The sequence below is a fragment of the Cygnus atratus genome, chromosome 6, assembly GCF_013377495.2.
Source record: "Cygnus atratus isolate AKBS03 ecotype Queensland, Australia chromosome 6, CAtr_DNAZoo_HiC_assembly, whole genome shotgun sequence".
In the NCBI taxonomy this organism is placed as follows: domain Eukaryota; kingdom Metazoa; phylum Chordata; class Aves; order Anseriformes; family Anatidae; genus Cygnus; species Cygnus atratus.
The window spans coordinates 25,506,632-25,526,773 of NC_066367.1; the positions used below are offsets into that span (position 1 = coordinate 25,506,632).

General features: G+C 47.5%; 1 protein-coding gene across 5 annotated transcripts in view; it reads left to right on the plus strand.

Moving 5' to 3' along the window:
* The window catches only part of SEMA5B (semaphorin 5B), a 274,579-nt gene that overhangs the window by 21,803 nt on the left and 232,634 nt on the right, over positions 1-20,142 (plus strand). Inside the window, exon 1 of one of the 5 annotated variants that reach the window (XM_050711568.1) lies at positions 8,978-9,011. The exons of the other annotated variants lie outside the window; for them this stretch is intronic. The gene's annotated coding sequence lies outside the window, so the exon portion shown is untranslated. Of the gene's footprint in view, positions 1-8,977; positions 9,012-20,142 lie in introns of those variants that run through there. 5 annotated transcript variants of the gene reach the window in all.

Consider the following 20,142-nt stretch of genomic DNA (forward strand, 5'->3'; position numbering starts at 1 on the left):
TTGAGAAAGATGGATGGGTAAAAGGTTTTGTCTTTCTCATGTGGACTTCTCTAAGGTGAAGAGCTCGCTGCTAGATCAGCAGTATACATCTGACAGCGTGTGTGCAGAGAAACCAGCAGCACTAGGAATTCATGGTAGCAGCACCTCCGCTGATGGCACAGAGAAGTATTGCCCTTATGTCATGGCTTCAAGAGGAGTGATAATATTCTGCAGGTCTTGGCCTGGGGCATGATTGTCTGGGTTCTCCGAAGTGGAGAAGAATCTGATAGAACCAGAACTGCAGGACAGAATTGAGGGTGTTAAATATGATTCATGTGCCGAGCTCCTCTTCCAACGAGGTAGGATGTCACAGGAGTCATTATCTTTAAGGTGAGATGTAATTCTGATATCCGAGCTGTCTTGTCATGGTCAGTATCCATGTCATACCTCAGGTCTCTTTGCTTTTCAGCCCCTAAGTCTTGGACAGATTGCAAATTGGAGCAATTTATATTCTTGCTGCCATGGTGAATTACATAGGAGAATAAATCTCCAGAGAAAAATGTGTTGGGCTTTTGTGTGAGTAGGCACTAAGCAACGTCACCACAGGGACCTGAGGAGCCACGGCTGGGGTAGGGTGGAAACTAACAAAAGGAATATATTGATTGATTCCTCTGAGCTTTTACATCTGCGAGAGAGGGTCTGTGGAGAAATTTCTTCATAGAAAGAGTTAGGAGAATCTGGATCCATATTCACTTTTGGCCTATCGACCACCATTGCCCTCCAAAATTACCCTCCTCAGTCTTCTAACAAATAAGCTCAGCAACCTGCTGATGAGACACGGAACAAAATATTTTTGCCCTAAAAGTTCAGTTGATTCCTTTTAATCCTTGATGCCAATGCTACTGTTACCGTTCTTTCACTGATTCTCTCTATTGTAGTGGTAGGCAGTAAGGTAAACCCAAACCAGATCCAGTGATTAGCTTCCTCCTCAGGAGGAAGAGTTCTTGTTGTTCCCTGTACTCTTCCAGATACCCTATATTTGTGTCTGCACGCAATCCTCTCTAGCATTGCAATTAGTTACAGTATTCCTTATCTTCTCTCCCCAAATATTTGTGCATCTGCATGGTATGTTGTTCAACAGGTGCTGTTTTCCACTCCAGACATGACTTTATTCCTCCGCAGGGAGGAATGGCTCCTGAGGACAGCCCTCAAATACTTCTCTGCTCTGAGTGCAAGGCAGTTCCACCAGCAGTAGTACAAATCTTGCCTCCTTAATAAATCTCAGGCTTATTTTCTTTATTTCTTTCCTGCCAGTCTTCTTCCTCTTTTGTGAACTGTATTACTTGTCACCCGGATTCTTGCAATAGCATTTTGTCTGGCTATTTTCTCCCCTTCGTTGTACAGCAGAATTTAATTGAACTGGATGAAATATACATGAACATGAAGCGGTGATTACTCAGCCCTGCTCCTGTTAATTCACAAATGTAATTTAACAATTTAAAACAAATCTTAACTTCACTCGGTAGTTTTAGCGCATCGATCACTAAATTAATTAGGGCTTTCTAAGTACATCATGCAAGTTGCGCGTCCCACTCCCAAATACATATTCCGTGTGGAATTTATAGGGGTCGGGAAAGCCTCCCTGCGGCAGCTGCCTGCAGCCTGCTGGTGTGACTGCTTACGTTGTGGGACCACAGCCTCAGGAGTTACTCCTTGGTGCCTGGTGCACTGTGCAGTGGAGGCTGCACTCCGATGCATTGTCCTGGCTGGAGACGAGCTGGAATAAGACGTTCCTGCTCCAGCTGTTCCTCTCCAGCATCTCGCTGGAGGTTGTGTAGCTGCCTCGCTTCTCATTTGCAGTGGGCGAGGAGCACTCAGAGTCAGCTGGCGAGTGGTAACGTGCTACCACAAGGTGTGCTGGTGGTTTTTCATTCTCTAGGCTATTTGCTTAGGTTGTTGTTGTTTTAGGTTTTTTTTTGTACCATGTTAAGACTCCTGTTTTTGAAGTCTTTTGTTTTCCTCTGCTCCCTTCCAAACCCTCTGTCCTCAAATCTTGTAGTCTTGATTTAATCTTTTGCCAAGTTGTTTTATTAATTTTTAGATAAATGCCCTTTGGCTCTATCAGGTAAGACAAGATGTAGAAAAACTGTGGTATAGCAACAGTTTATCATTTTGCCCCTGTGTAGTGCCAAGCCCAGTGGCACTGGTTCCCCACAAGGCTGTGGAGTCCCAGGGGCCCCCCAGAGATCACAGAATCACGGCATGGTTTGGGTTGGCAGGGGCCTTACAGCCCACCCGGTTCCACCCCCTGCCATGGGCAGGGACACCTCCCACCAGCCCAGGCTGCCCAAAGCCCCATCCAGCCTGGCCTTGGGCACCTCCAGGGATGGGGCACCCACAGCTTCTGCGGGCAGCCTGTGCCAGGGCCTCACCACCCTCTGGGTAAAGAGTTTTTTCCCTGTATCTAATCCAAACCTTCCCTCTTTCAGTTTAAAACCATTCCCATGTCCTGTCACTACATGCCCTGACAGAGTCCCTCTTCTGCCCTCCTGTAGGCCCCTTTAGGTACCAGCAGGCAGTGCCTCAAGGGCAACAGAGGCGATGCAGGACTGGGATGAAATCTCTGGACTACTGACTCTGCTCCCTGCTCCTGAAAGTAACCATGTTGTGCAGTCCTTAACGTGTCTGGAAAGCCCCACCTTTAGAGCAGCTACGTGTCCTATCCCTCTGTTCTCACTGGAAAAACATTAAATAAACTCAGCCTTCTGACGGTCAGGAATATTTTCTGAGGCGTATTGTAATTCTATTCAGAGATAGCTTATATCACCTTTTTCCTTTATGAACACTTTCTTCTAACCTAAATAGCTCTTTATGCCTGATATATTTATAGTCAGTAATCATCTCCCCTCTCGCCTTTTGTTTTACTAAGCTAAACAATCCAAGCTCATGAGATTCATAAAATGCTTGATAGCATGAGTAACTTTTCCCTGAATATACTCAAGACTGAATTGCTCTTTGGGCCCAGGTAGAACTGAACTGCACAGCACCATTCTTCCTTTCCTACCTCTGCTGGAAGAATGTGTTGTCATACACGCTGTGGTTTCATTTTTCCTCTTAGAAACTATGCCCTGTTAATGGCTCAGGTGATTGTGAATCCAATTAGAAACCCCAGTCTTTATCTTCGTCTTGCTAACCAGTGATATCCACAATATTCCTGCTGGCTTTTAAATCCTGTTCTTGCCCTTTGCATTATTGAACTTCGTCCCGCTCCACACCTCTTACGTCGCATATGATTCCCTCCTGCATCACCAGCATTTCTGAGCCGTGAGTCAGCAGCACCTTCCATTACAACAGGTCTACGAACTTAAAGCGTGGGGAAGTTTGAACGCAGGCTGCCAAGCTGCATGTGTAGCTCCTGCTGAGCGTGCGCCTCATCTGCAGGGAACTCGGGCTGTAATGAAGGCATGGAAGCTGCAGGTGGAAAGTTTTCATCTTTTGCTCTTGGTAGCACACCATACATTTAACTTTGAATGTCTTTAGTTTAATCCCTACCATACACGTCATGTTGGTTTCCACAGTATTGCACGATCCTGTGCTGTGCTCAACTATTTCAGTGTGCACACTCAAGGTACTCACCATCTGTTGAGGTAAACCTGCTTTGCTCAGGACATTATCTCAACAAATGTTTCAAAAGACACATTTCTAGATGTGCCGGTGCAGGACTGTAGCCTAAATCGCTCCTGATTTGACTGTGCTACAGATGCAGTCTGCGTGGGACTGTTTACATGTCCCCGTGTGTGTCGGGTTCGGAGGGCAGCTGCTGCCACTCACTGCCAGTCCATTAAGGAGATGGGGCAGGTCCGATTGACTTCAAAGCAGTGGGACTCCATATGGGTAAAATTTATGCCTGTGGAGCTCCTTACAGGAGCATGATTTCATGCAATATTACTGAATGTACTCATGTAGACATAGGTCGGAAATTCCTTTTATTGGCAAAAGCCGAAGTTGGTCAAATATTGCACTTGTCCAGTCTGCAGCCGGATCCCACTGACCTGGGGGTTACACCAGGGGATCGGGCCGGCCCAGTTAATTTAGCCTTGATGACAGCCATTGTGCCGCTGATCTGTACGATCGGATTGTGTTTGGGTGTTTGAGGGCCTCTGGGGAACCCCACGTGATCCGCTCTGTGAAATTAATTTGATAATGCTCTGCATTGTTTTCCCTCAGCCCGATCGTTCATTCCCTGCTGAAGCTGAGGCACTCAGGGCTGGGTTCATCGTGTTTAGAAACCAGCTACAGTTTTCCATTTACAGGATGTCAGAATCCCTGTGTGGTCTCCCTCTTACAAAAACACAAAGCTCAGAGCCGTGTGCTGAAGGAGGCCTGCCTGAGGTTTCTGCCAGCGAGGAGCACGTTGTCATCCCTCCAGCTTGGAGCAGTGCAGCCCGTAATCGCTGCCCTGTGAAACACGGGCATCCAGCTTCCTTGGAGCTGGCCACGGGCGGACCTGCAGGTGCTCCTTCACGAGGTAACTGATGTGATCCGTGCTGGTGAAACGCAGTCCTGGCAGATTCAGGGGTGAGAGTCCAGTCCCTCCGGCCTGCAGCCTTCCAGCACCGTGCCTGCCTGTTTCAGCTCTGCCAGCTGCAGGCACTGGGCCAGCCCGAGCCCTGGTGCAAGTCCATTAGCATCGGCTCAGTTGCCTGCACCTACCCAAGGCTAACCTCGGCCCACTGTGGTTAAACTTCTCGCAGTATTTCCGCTAAACCCTTTTCTTTATTCACGGGTTTAGAAGCTGGCTGTAAAAGTGTGCTGCATGCTGACATTTGGCATACAGCATGTCCTCGTCCTGGGAGCAAGGATTTTCTTCCTCTGTAAAACAAAACAAAACAAATAGAAAACTCAAAGCCCTCCGAGGAATTCTAGTCTGATTTCCTGAAATAGGAAGGTGTTTGTTTCAAATTCTTTCTTATTCACCTGTGTCTCTGGGGTAGATTTGTGTTAAAGATTATCAAATGCATCCGTATGCAGATACAGAGAATCTGTTCTCATGTGCAACGTCAGCTCATATCGCTTGCTTTGGTAGTTGGGGGGAGATAATCCTTCCAGGAAACGTAAGTACTGCTTAGGGCAGTGTGCCCATAAATCAGAGTCTTCTGCTGACCAGGTAGCTTCTTTGTGCTTCTGTATCCCTCACCTAAGTCAAAGCCACTGCTTCGAGCAAACGTTGCTCTGGTTTTGTCTTCACACAAGGCTTTGAGCCTTGATAAATTTGTTACTCAAACTGAACACACAGGCTTTTATGCGGACAAATTTCAGTTTTAGTGTTTCTTGAGAGTATTTCATTGCAGCTTTGTGTGGCCATCGCCTGTTGGTGACAATCGTGTGGTATGGATACGTCACATGAGAGAGAGTCTGTCGACTGAGTGAGTGGCAGGAGTGCTCAGTAAACAGGAGGGGGCTTGGATGAGTCACTTGTGCAGGCGCTCATGCCAAAGCACATTTACATGAGCATTATGAAACTGCTAGGACTTCCTCTGTGATATGTCCTTGCAGAAGTTTTTGGTTGTTTTTGTTTTTTTTTGCAAATGCAGTCGCTTTCTGGACAACAATAAAATCAGCCTCACAGCTGGTTGTAGAAAAAAAGCACCTGCAGTGTTTGTCAAGAGGAACTTGGTGGAAGGAGTTCAAGTAGAAAGTGAACCTCCCTGGTGCTGCTGCCAGCACCACTGGGCGAGATGAGCTGCGAAGTGGATGCTGTAAGGGCAGACCCTGCTTTCTGCCCTCACGTCTGCCCTGGGATCCGTATGGCTGCAGCAGACCGCACACGGGCGGTTGGGAAACCGAGGCGTGGGAGGGGCGTATTATTAGCATATTTATCTATTTCACAAGGATATGACAAATTTTGAAAGATAGTCATGCTCATGCCTTTTAAACAGCTGTACAGATTTAGGTCGGTACTGTCTCTCAGCTGTTCATTATCTGCTGCTCAGCTGACTGATCATGTAAGTATTCCTAATTTGTTTCAATACAGAGTGAAACAGTTCATTTAATGAAGCTTTTAATTAAGCTGATAGCAAGAAGGGATGGTCAGGTCTTAAAGCACCATTGTTTTCAGCAATATGCAGGACAATGGCAATGATATTTGCAAAAGCCTGCAGAGGAGCAGTGGTAGAAATGATACTTCAGTTCTTATCTTTAAGCTATGTCTTACCTTATATCCTTAGGCTATACTGGTTCTGAAACACGTTATGGACTGCTTTCTCCCTTCTGTCAAAATACAAAGGTCTGGAAAATAGAATCAAATAAAACTGGAAAAAAATGTTCTTGTAAAGTGCAGTCTTACTGGAAATTAAATCCAGACATTGCAGGAAGGCTTTCGATTCTGACTTAACAATGCTCTTGTTCCTTACTGCAGCACTGTTTACATGGCTGATGAAGGAGAAATCCCAATATGCACAGATCCTCTTTTGCAGACTAGAGCACCTTCACAGGTTTATCCAGTGCTTTGCCTTTTTTAGCTCCTAACGCATCAGTCCTGGGGAAGCGTATGTTCATGGGCCTGTTAGCAATAAGGCCTCGTCTGTTTTTTTGTAATGAAAATATCACAGCCCATCTGCTTCTCCAATTGTAGAGCTGTCCTGGTTGGTATCTCACTGGCAGACCGGCTGCGGGGAGCACCACGTACACATTTAGTATTAATTTCATGTATGCTATACAATATAGCACATTTTCACACGCTCCTTTGATAACCCTTATGCTTTAGTTTTCAGTACATCTGGGGTTGGGGAAAAATCAGGCCCTAAGGGCATGCTGACTCTGCTTTTGAAGACTCCGAGCTTTCAGAGGAAGCTAATAGAAGCCATGGGTGCTCAGGACCCCTTAAAGCTAAGCCACAGATTGTGCTGCGCTCGCTCATACCAAATTAATACCTCACTGCAAATAGTTCGCCTTCCTTCAAAGCCGTCATGCATCGAGCACAGCGCTTGGCAGTATGATCAAGCCTTACGGCCAGGTGTAAAGAGAGTGGGAGTAAAGGACCAGGAGCCCTCCGGATGCCCCAGCTCTCCCAGTAAGGGTCTGACCCGTGCCAGCTGCAGGTCTGGTGGCCAGCCGTCTGAGCATACTCTGCTATGTGAAAACCTCTTGGCTCTATGTTAATGCGTATGAAATAATATGTAAACCCTGGTGTTGCCACTGTGATTAGCATTTGTCTCATTTTGGATGAGAAACTCAAAGAAGTTAGCTTTGCTTTTATCTTTAATCAATTTCCCTTTCCAGCTCTGGGTTTTCTTCCTTTTTTGTCTTCCCTCTGCACTCCTGGAATGATTTTTAAATATTTGCACAGAAACAAAAACAAGCGGAATTGTTTGTAGATGTCATCCTTGTAAAGAAAAGCTTGATGTTATTATAAATGTTGGACGAATAACAAGTCTATACTTTAACTTTGAAAGCACTTTGTGATGCTCACTGTGTCATAGAACTGTATTTGTTAAAACAATGCAGCATTTTTCATGGTCTCTGGTTTTTAGTGCTCTACCCTCTATACGTCCTTTACTAAGTCCCGATCATTTTGGTACCTGAGCACAACTGGGGCTTGATGCATTAGATTATTACGGATTTGTATTTCTGCTGTCTGTTAAATATGCACCCTAGTTCAACCTGAAATTATGGCCAAAATGCAGGAATTACAGGTGGTGTTCTGTACCTAGAGTAATTCAGGAGGTCATAATGGCCTAATCTGACTGTAAAATATAATAATCTGTCTAAACCTTTGCAAGTACCCTAAAGTACTGCAAAGTGCAAAATATTATAAACAGAGTGAAGAGCCATCATTAGAGAGGAAATGAAAATAGCCTGGCTTGCCTAGCCTAGCAAAACTGAGGTGGAAAGGGGATATGAGTGTCCATAAATATATCAGGGGGGTTAATAAGAGGGAAGGAAAAGGACTTTTTAAGCTAAAGGACTAGGGTTGCACAGAAGTAGCTCGTATACATCGGTTGTGAATAAATCCAGGCTGGAAACTCACGGGTTCCTGCGCGTTAGAGAAGTGAGGGCCAGGCTTCTGTAACAGCTTTTGAAAGGGGAATATGTTCAACGTGGATCATGGTTGTTTATGAAAGGGATCAGTGATGTGGTTGTGTGTGAGAGCAAGAGACTGGATGACCTGGCAGAGTTCAGTAAAAGAGCACAAACAGCCCGACTTTTGTTGTATGCATTTAAGGGCCCAGTTCAAACCAATGTCAGCAAACCCCAGCAACGGCACCATTCAGATCGTCCTTAGTTTACCCCATTGCACAGATTTCCGTGACTCTGTGGGGGGTGAGATGTTATATGTGAGGTCTTACCTTGCATAAAGTACAACTTGACATTCCCATGGTGGCCAACAGACGCATGGTTGGAAAAGAAGTATGTTCGCCTGCTTGTCACTGCTCAATTTAGACATGACTGGGTATAATAAATCTCTCGAGTTATCTTCCATATGCAGTATTCTGTATCTTATGAATCCCTTGAGTGAAGTTTAATGAGAAAGCAAGGTCACAGAACAATAAGAGAAAATTGCCGCGTTCCAGCTATGAAGACAAAAAGATTGATCCAGTCAATAGCCATTCAAATCAGGGGAAACCTTTACGTTGATTTCAGTGGAAACTGGATCGGAGCCTTAGTGAGTAAATTACTGTCTGGTCTCCATACCGTGAGCGTCTGGTATCGTGATATAACACAATTATATCAGGGAAGACATTTTACTCTTAAATTGCGTTATAAGGCGTAAGAAATAAAAGAAAAAACGATCCCAGTTGGAGCATTCTCCACAATACAAAGGTCATTAATTTTTATCTTCAGCTGTGAAATGTAATTCAGAATCCCATAGAAAATGCACATTGGCATTTCTGATCTCTTCTTTAGGAACAGTCACTTTCCTCCTGAAGAAAGAGCAGCTAATCGCTTTTCTTCGACCAGAAAGGAGAGCTCTGTACATCAGTGCATTCAATCAAATGCTGAATTTTCTTCCTTGGTGCTTTAAACTAAAGGTGGGTCCAAGCTGAAATGTTAGATCCTAAACCTAAGACTCTGGGCAAGTTTCTAGTTTTACAGCTCCTATACCAGGTAATGGCTATCTCAGCTGCCATGTTATTCTCGTTATTCTAGCAAAAAAACCCTAAGACTGGAGCAAGATCCAAAGAGCGGTATTGGTATAGTTGCCCTAAATTGTCAGTACGCTTTTGAACTAGCTGTGACACATGCAAAAACCATGTTCCTGAAGGCCTGCTATGAGCTCCCTTTTCACGATGATGACCTGGGGCTCAGAGCAGGTATCAGAGGCAGAGCCAGAACTGAACCTGGATTGTCTCAATTGCAATATGGAATTGTAAAACCACATGGCAAGTGAAACCATATTGCAATTCTGGACATTTTAGGGATGCTGATTTATTTTCCATTTGGGCAGATTCAACTGTCTCTGCTTCTTCTGCTATTTAAATCAAACCACCACGTCTTCGGGGATGGGACCCTCTCATTAAAACCCAGTTTGGTGCATTAGCGTTTTGTTCCAGGGCCATCCGCAGGGAATAATTGAATCTGACTGTTGTGTTTGTCTGTGCAAACAGACCCCTCGCACTGCAAAGCCTCCACTTAGTATGCGCACACAGCATCGATAGCTTAGCCTGCCCTCCCCGGCACGGCGTATATATGTATCCTGCATGCACTTGCACGCACCTACCTCCAGCTGTGCCGGCAGGTTCATTTTGCACCATTGCTGGGGGCTTTTCAGGGCACACAGAGACAGCACCACGGAGGAGGGAAAGCCGATACTCTTTCTGCTTCACAGCAGGTGCTTGTTAAGTGCTTCACCATTGCTAACTTGCAGATGTAAAAATTTTTGGTGGCTGTGTAAGAAAATACTTGCACCAGTAAGCAGCGTGGGCTGTGCTGGCTGTGCCTCTACTGGCTGGGCACCTGCCCAGAGCTCCCTTAATCCCGAGAGCCATCCGACATCCACCCGCTGTGCCGCTCTGAGCCCCGTGCAATTCGGGGAGCCCGTGTCGTGGGTGCAGTGGGACCTGCAGCTTCCCCAGGCTCCAGCCAGGAGCCTTCAGGCTCCTTCTCGCGCTGCACCCCGATGTGGATGTGTGCATGCCAGAGGGCTTCGGAGCTTTTCCTGTCGCCTGAGCTGAAGTGTCAGGAGGATTCCCTGTGCTGACCGCAGGAGCAGAGGAAACGAGAAGTCCGCGAGTGCCAAAGTTAGGCACACGTTCTCTCTTACTCTTCACAAAGCTGGACGATGTTCCCACGGTGCTGCTGCTTCCCATCTTCCACCCTCCTGAGACAGTTCAGAAAATACAAAGCGATCTTCACCGTTTTCACTGCATTCTCTCCAGCTTGGAAGCGTCAGAGCTGTGTTCCCATGTTCTCTCTGGGCTCTCGCTGTGCTGGGGTTACTGCCCTCTTAGGTCTGCTGCTCGTTTGGCGATGGGAATGCTCCCTGCTGCTGAGTGCAGATGAACTGGGTTAGGATATGCACTGTTTCAACTCAAGTTAAGTGCCCTTCCTCCTTCAGCTCTCCATTTATTGTTGACGTACGGCTTTGCTGGCCCCATTGCACTGAGAGCTCATGTTAAGTTGCTTGTCTGCTCTGACCCCCTAATTCTTCTCCTGGAAAGCAGTGACTCTGCAAACAGTGCCTTTCCTTTCAGGGATGCCCTACGTTCTTCCCTCTAGATCAGCGATCCCCGCATTTGACTAAACTGTATTTATTTATTTTTTGAGTGGAATCAGCTTATAAAGAAGTCTGGAGCTCACCGTACAATTGCCTATACTGTAGGGACCAACTGAATGCATCTGAAGGCAGTTCCTACTTTCTTGGTATTCCTTCACGAGTTTCACTTTTTTGGCTGTGGTCCCAATCTGTTCCTCAAAACCTGAACTCATGCAATCAATATCCATGAACCGAAGTGTTATTATTCCAGGTAAGGGCCTGGCCCCGTGTTTTAGGGCCCTGTTTGGCGTACCTTAGCTCTGCAGATGTCCTCTCTTGTCACTCTTTGTCAAATGTCACTTGTCACCCAGATCAGCTCCGGGCTACTGGGGTCAGACAGCTCGCGCTGTGAGGAGAGCAGAGCAGAAACACTGCTGTGGTCAGAGGTGCACCTTCGAGGTGGGCTGAGCCGAAATGCCAGGCAAGAAGAGACCTGATGAGTATGCAGATTTCAGAGGTGGCTGCTGCTTGCTGTCCCCATATTGGTGAATTTAGCCCTAAACTCTGTAGCTCAGACATGTCTCAGGCAGTTTCAGCAGTGTTGGTAAGGTAGGAGCTTCTTTAGGAGTCAGAGATGAAGTTTTTCTTTCCCTAAACTGGTACAGGGCATACCTGGCAGAGATAACTCACAGGAGCCTCGCTGTTAATACGACCAGAACTGGAACAGATAGGACACATTTGCGAATCAATTCCCGACTTCCCCATGCATGTCTGTCTCCTCTGCCATTTCAGCAGTGTGGTGGAAGCAGATAGTATCCTGAAGCTTTTCTTCATCTCCTCTCACATAAAACATGCGGCATATTATAGATGTCAGATCAGAAGTGCATGCTAGGATATTTTACGCACAAGCTAGCTTGCTCCTCAGGTAGGAGATGTTGAATATAAACCCAGCACATTCAGAAACACCCCTGCAGCAGTTAAAGGGAGTTGAACACAGTAGCTTCCTGAAAGAAAAGCATAGCTGGGGATATCTGGCACTGGCCTGGGACTCAGGAGCTGGGCCACTATTCTGGCTCTGCTGTCAGTTCTTCCTGTGCACAGTTCCCCTGTTTGTAAATACAGACACTTATCTCCTTCAGGAGAGCTTTGCAATCCATTGAAGAAAGTTGTGGGAGAGCTGTAGAAATGAAGAACCCACTGGTGGCTGGAAGAATCTGTAATTTTAGACTTTTGTATTAATATCTAAGCAGGCTTCTGTGCTGGCCCTTTAGTAACACTGCGTTGGGAGTGGGACTTGAGGATATGGACGCTGCACGATGTACACGAGACCCAGCCCTGAGCAGAGGGCAGAGCGCTCCGCGCAGATCAGCTCCTGCCCTCTTGCACTGATTGGGATGCTGCTGCTACAAACTGCTGGTGGGACGGGTACCTCATTAAAGAGAAGAGGCAACAAGTGAGCATCACAGTAATGGGGAAATGGGGAGGTAATTGTAGGAAGGGGGAGCGGGTGAGCAGCCTACATGGTACACGACTGGGTTTCAGCTTCTGGTTTTACTTAAAAAAATCCAGCTCTCTGTGCCTGCGCTTCTGCTTCAATTTAAAACTGATACTCTTTTTTAAACCTCTGTTTATCTTCAGAAACCTATTTCTGCCTGTTTTCATTTAGTTTTTTAAAATTGCTAGTTTAGCCCAGTAAGACTTACCATGGATTTTCTTAAGGGGAAGAAATGGATTCTGCAATTTCAAGCCAATAATGATCTGTTCGTGTACAACATGAAAGAAAGAAATCGAAGGAGTTTTTTGACAAGGAACAGACGTCTCTGTAAAGTAATCTTTTCTAAGCCAACTGTGGAGAGATTTAGCTTTCTGGTGTTTCCCATGAAAACGTGCATAACTCATTGCTGTTCAGCAATTTCAGGTCACTTGACTGGACGTAATTAGCATTCTGTAATGAGCTGGCGAGTCTGCTGATAGTCCTGCCAGGGAAATGTTTAGGAGCCTGCAGAATGTACTTGGTACATCACACGCGATTGTTTGATCCAGGAAGACATTTCTCCTCACCTCACAAGGTTCATTTGATGTATATATGTGGATGTGGAGTGTATATGAGGCGTGGTGCCTTGGAGGAATGTTGCAATATCAAAATTGGTGGTTCACTAACGACCTGCTTCAGGTGTGCTTGAAATACTCCTCTTGGTGATGGCCTAGAAAAGAGAAGCTGACGGTGTAGGATGGGGAGGAGAGAAGCTGGAGCATAGAATAGCTGCGTGTGCCTGTGGGGAGGGTATAAAGCCCTAAATAAGCAAAATAAAAAACGTTGTCGATGCACTGGGAATGATGCGCATTGTTAGAGTGAGCCGCTCCTTGGGAGAGCAGATGTCTTCTTCAGTTCTCATCACTGGAGTTTGGAAAGGATTTCAGGGAAATCCGCTTTAGACTCAGAGAGCAGCATTGCACATGTTCTCTGAAATACTTTCTGACTGTGCGTGTTCAGTACTAGCAATAATTTAGGCCCCAATCCAATACCCACAGAAGCTAATGGGTGTCTTTCCGTTAACTTCTTTTTAATAGAGCAGGCCCATAAAGAGAAGACAAGCGTATTTTTAAGAGCCTGCTAATCTGTGGAGCATGTGTTGCTTTGAATGAAATCCCTTAGCACACTGTGAATGGAAGATTTCCAAAAAAAAAAAAAAAAGTAAATATCCATTTGTAGAAGCTAAGAAACTGTAAAGGCTGAGGAAGGAAAGGTCAGCTGCATTCCAGGCTAAAGACTGAAGATCTTCGTGGGTTTTAATGTGTTTTTTTATGTGTGGGAGTATTGAAGATGCCTCAATATTAATTATATAGGATATAAATTAGTATTAAGAAGAAATCCACCCAAACAAACCCCAAACCTCCTCGCTGTGCCTGAAAATAAATTGCATGAGTGCAAGGAGGCAAGGAGCCAACTTCGTCCGTCCTCATATAGACAAGAGGAAACGAAGGTCTTACCTGCTGTTTCATAATCAACACACCTTTTGTCTCAAATATGTATTCTAAAGGTTTTTATTCCAGAAATTGTTTGTTTTGTGGAATTACTGCGCTGCGTGTTTGCATAACTCTATTTCATATTTATTTTTATTTTTAAAGCCATAATGGCCTATGAGCATCTAGTCTGATAATGTGTTAAAATACAGAACGTAGAATTTCCTAGGCTAATTCCAACTTTAAATCTAATAACATGTGAGAGTGTAGTGGAACATACTAATAAGAAGTTCAAACTTAAGAGTGTGCAAGAAATGGACAACCTATGACACAGACACAGACACAGACACAGATTTCTAGGTTGGAAGAGACCTCAAGATCATCGAGTCCAACCTCCGACCTAACACTAAGTACTCCACTAAACCATATCACTAAGCTGTACATCTAAACGTCTTTTAAAGACCTCCAGGGATGGCGACTCCACCACCTCCCTGGGCAGCCCGTTCCAATGCTTAATAACCCTTTCGGTAAAGAAGTACTTCCTAACATCCAACCTAAAACTCCCCTGTCGCAACTTTCGCCCATTCCCCCTCGTCCTGTCACCAGGCACGTGGGAGAACAGACCAACCCCCACCTCACTACAGCTTCCTTTAAGGTAACTGTAGAGAGCGATAAGGTCGCCCCTGAGCCTCCTCTTTTCCAGGCTGAACAAGCCCAGCTCCCTCAGCCGCTCCTCGTAAGACTTGTTCTCCAGACCCCTCACCAGCTTGGTCGCCCTTCTCTGGACTCGCTCGAGCACGTCCATGTCCTTCCTGTAGCGAGGGGCCCAAAACTGAACACAGTACTCGAGGTGTGGCCTCACCAGAGCCGAGTACAGGGGGACAATCACCTCCCTAGACCTGCTGGCCACACTGCTTCTTATACAGGCCAGGATGCTGTTGGCCTTCTTGGCCACCTGAGCACACTGCTGGCTCATATTCAGCCGACTATCAACCAATACTCCCAGGTCCTTCTCGGCCAGGCAGCTTTCCAGCCACTCATCTCCCAGCCTGTAGCTCTGCTTGGGGTTGTTGCGCCCCAGGTGCAGGACCCGGCACTTGGCCTTGTTGAACTTCATACAGTTGGCCTCAGCCCATCGCTCCAGCCTATCCAGATCCTCCTGCAGAGCCTTCCTGCCCTCGAGCAGATCGACACACGCACTTAGCTTGGTGTCATCTGCAAACTTACTGAGGGTGCACTGGACGCCCTCATCCAGATCATCGATAAAGATATTAAAGAGGACCGGCCCCAGTACCGAGCCCTGGGGGACACCACTTGTGACCAGCCTCCAACCAGATTTGACTCCATTCACCACAACTCTCTGGGCCCGGCTATCCAGCCAGTTTCTAACCCAGCGAAGCGTACGCCAGTCCAAGCCCCGAGCAGCCAGTTTCTTGAGGAGAATGTTGTGGGGAACGGTGTCAAAAGCCTTACTGAGGTCAAGGTAAACCACATCCACAGCCCTTCCCTCATCCACCAAGCGCGTCACTTTGTCATAGAAGGAGATCAGGTTCGTCAAGCAGGACCTGCCTTTCATAAACCCATGCTGACTGGGCCTGATCGCCTGCTCGCCCTGCAAGTGCCGCGTGATGACCCTCAAGATAATCTGCTCCATGAGCTTTCCTGGCACTGAGGTCAAACTGACAGGCCTATAGTTACCCGGGTCTGCCCTCCGGCCCTTCTTATAGATGGGCGTCACATTGGCTAGCCGCCAGTCAACTGGGACCTCCCCCGATAGCCAGGACTGCCGATAAATGATGGAAAGCGGCTCGGCCAGCTCCTCCGCCAGTTCTTTCAGTACCCTCGGGTGCATCCCATCCGGCCCCATCGACTTGCGCACATCCAAGCTCCTTAGCAGGTCGCCAACCATTTCCTCATGAATAGCAAAGGCCACATCCTGCTCCCCATCCCCTTCCGCCAGCTCAGGGCACTGGGTATCCAGAGAACAACTGGTATTGCCGCTAAAGACTGAGGCAAAGGCGGCATTAAGCACCTCAGCCTTTTCTTCATCCTTAGTAACTAGGTTTCCCCTCGCATCCAGTAAAGGATGAAGATTCTCCTTAGTCCTCCGTTTCGCATTGATATATTTGTAAAAGGATTTTTTGTTGTCTTTAACGGCAGTAGCCAGGTTGAGCTCCAGATGAGCTTTGGCCTTTCTAATTTTCTCCCTGCACAGCCTCGCTACATCCTTGTAGTCCTCCTCAGCGGCCCGCCCTTTTTTCCAAAGATTATAAACCCTCTTTTTTCTGCTAAGCACAAGCCGCAACTCTCTGTTGAGCCAGGCCGGTCTTCTTCCACGCCGGCTCGTCTTTGGGCACGTGGGGACAGACCGCTCCTGTGCCGTTAAGATTTCCTTCTTGAGGAGCGCCCAGCCTTCCTGGACTCCTCTGCCCTTCAGAACCGCCTCCCAAGGGACTCGGCCAACCAGCGTCCTGAGCAGCTCAAAGTCAGCCCTCCGGAAGTCCAATACAGCAGTTTTACTGGTCCCCTTCCTGGCCTCGCCAAGAATAGAGAACTTTACCATTTCATGGTCACTCTGTCCAAGACAGTTTCCGACCACCACATCTCCCACCAGTCCTTCTCTGTTTGTGAAGAGAAGGTCTAGCGGGGCACCACCCCTGGTGGGTTCACTGACCAGCTGCGTCAGGAAGCTATCTCCCACGCTCTCCAGAAACCTCCTAGACTGCTTTCTCCGTGCCGTGTTGTGTTTCCAGGATATATCCGGGAAGTTGAAGTCCCCCACGAGGACAAGCGCCGACGATTTTGCAACTTCTGTCAGTTGCCTATAAAACTCCTCATCCGTCTCCTCATCCTGGTTCGGCGGTCTATAACAGACCCCGACCAGGACGCTAGCCTTGCCGGCCTTCCCACGGATCCTAACCCACAGGGATTCAACCTTATCATTCCCAGCCTGGAGTTCCACAACATCAAAAGATTCTCTAATGTAGAGAGCCACGCCACCACCCCCTCTGTGCTGCCTGTCCCTCCTGAAGAGCCGATAGCCAGGCATTGCAGCACTCCAGTCATGGGAGCGGTCCCACCACGTCTCCGTGATGGCAACCAAGTCGTAGCCTTCCTGCTGCACGATGGCTTCCAGCTCCTCCTGTTTGTTACCCATGCTGCGTGCATTAGTGTAGATGCACTTCAGCTGGGCCATCGCCTTCTTCCCCAGCCTAGCCATTGTTTCCCCCGGCACGGCTCCAACAAGCCTTGTTTGAGCCCCGTCCCCCTTCTTGCCTAGTTTAAAGCTCTCTCTATGAGCCCCGCCAGCTCCTGGCCTAGGATCCGTTTTCCTCTTGGAGATAGGGACCCATCTGAGGCCATCAGGCCGGGTGCTGAGTAAAGCTCCCCATGGTGAAAAAACCCAAAACGACGACATGCCAGGTTGAAGTCCTAGGCAAAGAGTAAAGGGTGAAAAGTCTGCTGCTTTCCAGTTTGTTTGTCTAATTTCACCTTCCAGTGCTTTGATCTTGTTATACCTTTGTCTGCCGGATTAAAGAACTGCCTGGGATCAGATACCAGATATTGTCTAGGTACTTACAGACTGTGATCAAATCTCCTCTTAACCTGCTCTTTGATAAGCTAACAAGATTGAATTCTCTAAATCTCCCACAGAAAAGCGTGTTTTCTAGACCATGAATCATTCTCGGGCATTTGTTTGATACTATTGCACCGGTGTGAAATTGGAGGTGTCCAGTGGTGAGTCGAGCTCTGTTGATTTATTTACTTTGTAGAGGCTCTTGTTCTTTGAAAAATCCTAGGCCCCAAGTACGTTCCAAAATGTGACCAGTTCTGCATTTCTGCCAAAGGTAAACAGACAGAAGTCGAGAAGCATCTCCCCCTCTTGTGTAAGTCCACATCTGTAATTGTTTGCACACTTTTAAATGTTTCTTTAGCACTTCAGAGAGGCGGCGATGGTGAAGTAATGTGTACTGATCCCCAAGCAGTGTTTGGGAAACTTCTAAAAGAACCAGAAAATGTTGTGCTTGGCACCAATGTGATATCAATGCCCACGTCATGTTTTTGTCAGATAGGTAACTGAATCACCTGTCTTCATGATCCTGTTGCTACAGAAATCAGTAGGACGTCCTCCACGCTGCACTGGTGGCAGGAGAGCGCCTGAACAGAAGTCATGACTTCCAGCTTCCAACCCCAAATTTCCTAGCTAATGCCAGTTTTAGATCTAGGAATGCAGGTCTGTCCAACCCACGTGTTGAGATGGAGATTAACATTTTAGCTCCTGCCATTTTAGCTCAGTGCCATTCAGTGTGGGGTTTGGAAGCTTAAGCATTCTGAGTGGGGAGAGGGATTAATGGCTTACGGTTTAGCCAGAGAAACATAATACTTGTGTTCCCGAGTATGTTAGGTGGAAAGTAGCTCCTGAAAGGTAGCTCCGCTCCGTTATCTGACCCAAAGAAAGCCAAAGTACAGCGTACACGGTTGTGCTGGTGATTTCCTGGTTGTAAAAAGGAATAAATTAACCCGTGTCAGAGAAGTTATACCAGATTGATAACCAAGTAAATGACAGCAAGTGCTAGCAGAGAGCCTCCCTTTCCTACAGAGGCGGTCCCCGGAGGCTGTTCTTGAAGAGCTCCCTGGGACTCCAAAAGTCAGTAAGTGCTGAAGGCACTCAGCTGTTGGAATTTATGTTACTGAGCATGAGGAGTTCGGTCAAGTCCTTAAAATGCGGTGCAATTGTCTGTGCTACAAGAAGTTTCAGTTCTCTCCCTGTAGGCAGGAACCTGTGTTTTACTACACATGCATGAACATTGTCAAAATGCAGCTATTACCATTGCTAAAACCGTAGTGGAAGGTGTATCGATCCTGCATGAAGAACAGTTGTTTACAGCTGGCAGAAGCGGCTGTGTGCAGAATTCACTGGGGCTGGCACATTAAGCACTGCTCAGCCTGAACGCATGAACTTCAGCCTCCTGCGCTCCGCTTGGGTCTGCTTATATTTCAGATAAGCCACCGGCAGGTTGATGGTTTTAGTGGGATGCAATCTGAAAATCAATGTCCCCGTGTCTGCTTTCACCATTGTGCTCCATTGCTCTTTGTGGTCTTACGTTATTAAAATTACATCAGGTGTGTAGCTGTATTGTATGACTCGGTAGTTGGGACGCAGATAACACTGGGATTATTGGGTCAGACGTATTTATTATCCATTCAGAGAGAGTGGATATCTGATGTGAATTTCTGGAAGTGTCTGAGTTGATTCTGTAAGCTGAGAGCAGCTTCCCCATCATCGGCGGCTGCGTGCAGCCAGTCCTCTGGCTGCCGCTTACCTTCCCTTTATCCCGTGCTCCACTGGAGCGGAAGGAGCACGTAGATTGGAAATGGCTCGTGGTAAGTGTGGGGAGAGGCAAAAACCTGTGGACGGAATCCCGCAGCCACTGACTCCCTGGCAGAGGAAGAGGGGAATGGGTGTTTCTCCATCCTTTGTGCGTGCTGAGTGGGGCCAGCTCTCGGCTTTGGGGTCAGATGCTTTTTTATTGCTGGCACTGATTGAGAGCCTAGGGAGAGGAACATGCGGCCAAAGGAGAAAGCTCCAGATAGTCACGGGCATTGAGCAATTGGGTGTGTTATCATGACCCCTGCTACACCTAACTGTCTTACTGCCTTTTTGCCTTCTCCCAGCCATAATGTCTCTGGATGCTGCCTGTCTTCCTGTGTGCCCTGTGATGGGTGGGACAGCACGTACAGCTCTGCTGGAGCTTGGGAACGGGGTTTGCAGTCACAGATGGGCACAGGCACGGTGCAGGGGCACCATGGGCTCCGAGGTGCCCAGATGAGTCCCAGAGGTGCTTGTTTAGCACCAGAGCCAGGTGATGACACCATTGCGATGCCTTTTTGGGTTAACTAGGCTTCCTGGGAAGCAAGTTGCATTAGCTTGGCAGGGCGGTACGTCGCTCCCAAGTGCCAAACAGCGGTGGTTATGTTGCTCACAAGGCTCAGCCTAGCTGCTGGAGAGCTGCCCTGGGTGTCTGCCTGGCAGTGCGCTGCAGACACCTACCCCTGCGGACGGGGCAGGTTGCAACAGCCTTGTCCTTGTGTGGTGAAGAGAGGGAATCATCCAGGCCAGCTCCACGTGGCTGGACTTGCACAGACGAGTCAAAGCCAGGACAAGCAATCTGGCCTCACTTGGAAGCTGAGTGTGCATGTGGTGGCCCACAGCTTGGGGCCAGCATATAAAAATCCCCAGCCCCTGCGGTCCTCAGTTCACAGGCAGAACCCTGCAGGTTTGATTCAGAGAGACTGCAAGGGGTGAATTGCATTGAATTAACTTCCCCTCCCCAAAAGCCAGCCTCTTCTTGCAGAAAGATGCGGGATTGTCCTGCACCTCTGCTTCTCCACCCAGGTGCCTGCAAGGTTCGGTGCCTTCCAAGTGAGGAGATGTGCTCAGCCAGTGGTTGCTGAAAATCCCTATTGGGATCTGGAACTCGTAGGCATGAAATGTTGAACCC